Consider the following 1,868-nt stretch of genomic DNA (forward strand, 5'->3'; position numbering starts at 1 on the left):
ATTCGATACCTTAGTGTATGTGGATGCTGTGGCCGCTACTTTTGATATTTAACTTTAGTGTGTTTTTGTTGCTAGATCTTAGTGCAATGAGCATGATGTCTGCTTTTTCACCCCTCGATTTCGAGTCTACGAAGTAGTGGTGGGCAAAATCCGGATAATCTATAAGGATAACCGGATAATTCTCAATGAAACATTATCCGAATTCAGACTCTTAAACTCTCTTTCCTGACCCGTTTGCCGAAATGGGTGCTCTCATTTGATGAAGTATTCCTAACCCGTTTGTCAAAGTGGTTCTAGGCCTAACCCATTTGCTGAAGCGGCTTGTATCGTATTTTTTGCCGAAGAGGTGCACTAACATAGTATCCGGATTTTGCTCAAAGCGACTCATTGCCCAGCCCTACTACGAAGGCTTGAAGTAGGCTTATTTTATACATTGGATTGTTACGTAAGTCTGGTCACGATGTCGTTAATGATGCCAGAAATATACATTTGCATGTCATCTGCATAGAGATGGTGATATATATATATATATTGTATTTTTAAAAGAATTTAACAAGTGGCTGTGTTTTAAATGGGAAAATAGCTGGCTCAAGTACCAAACCCTGGGGAACACAAAATTTGAAAAGGACACGTGCGTGTGTGTGTGTGTGTGTGTATGTGTGTGTGTGTGTGTTGTTTGTTGTTGTTTGTGATTTTTTTATATCTAAAAGAAATGTATTTATTTAATCATTATCTAATTGATTAATTAATTTGTTTGTTCGTTTGTTTGTTGTTATTGTTTTGTTGTTTCTTTGTTTTGTTTTGTTTCTTTGTTTCTTTGGTTGGTTGGTTGATTGGTTGGTTCTTTCTTTGGAATTTTATTGGGGGGGGGGGTCGTTAACCTATGGTGCACCAAGCCCTCTTCATCTGTCAAGTAATGCGGACTATGGACTTGACTCGTGATTCTTAACCTTTGGTAACACACAACCCATCCATATATAGATTGGTTCTTTGCTGGGAAAATTTGTTGATAAAAGATATGGAAGATAAGACAAGTTGTATTCCTTTCAAGGTGAAAAAAGGAAGGAAAGACATGTATGTACATGACTGAGGAAATCATCAATCCACTAGAAGACACAGTGGATGGCGTGCAGGATTGGAGCCGCTGTCCCCGAGTACACCATTCATTGCTAACTCACGGACTGCTGTTCACCTTTCCCTTCTGGCACTTAGACTGCACATGTGACTTATAAATGGATGAAGCCAACCAGTTACGGTACTTCAGTTCTTTCCTGGCACAGAGAAGGCCCAGCGCAACCAACAGTCGGTCAAAGTTTTTCTTGGCTAATGTAGCCTTGGCTACTTTCAAAGAATATCAAAACCGCAAAGCTGAAATATTACGGGGAAATTTTCGGGAAAAAACAAAAGACTTTTCTCTGAAAATTCAGGACAGAGCAAGCTATAAAATCTAGAGTGTCCAGAACATAAAAAATAAATAAAAACCTTTAAAAGTAAAAAAAAAAGGGGGAAAAAACTACTGGGCCAAAGAATGTGTGACACAAAAACTCTTTTATATACAGTCACAGTGCTGTGTTGTGCTCCTTCTGGGCTTTCGTTCAATTGTTTGTTATACACTCAGCTTGGCCTCTCTTATCTTATAGTTAGCAGTCTAAAATAGCGAGGTCTGAACAATATTATAATGACTCCGCCACTCGAAACGGAAAAGTGGAGGCTCCCTATACATGTAAAATAACAAGTGGAAAATACTCTACCAACTTTAGGGCACCTGGCAGAGGCAATTAAGACAGCCGTAAAATTGACAGTAAACAAGATACAACACCAAACAAAAGGTAGAAATTGTATAATTACACAGATGCATACCCCCCCCC

Source organism: Aplysia californica, unplaced genomic scaffold (assembly GCF_000002075.1).
Source record: "Aplysia californica isolate F4 #8 unplaced genomic scaffold, AplCal3.0 scaffold00211, whole genome shotgun sequence".
In the NCBI taxonomy this organism is placed as follows: domain Eukaryota; kingdom Metazoa; phylum Mollusca; class Gastropoda; order Aplysiida; family Aplysiidae; genus Aplysia; species Aplysia californica.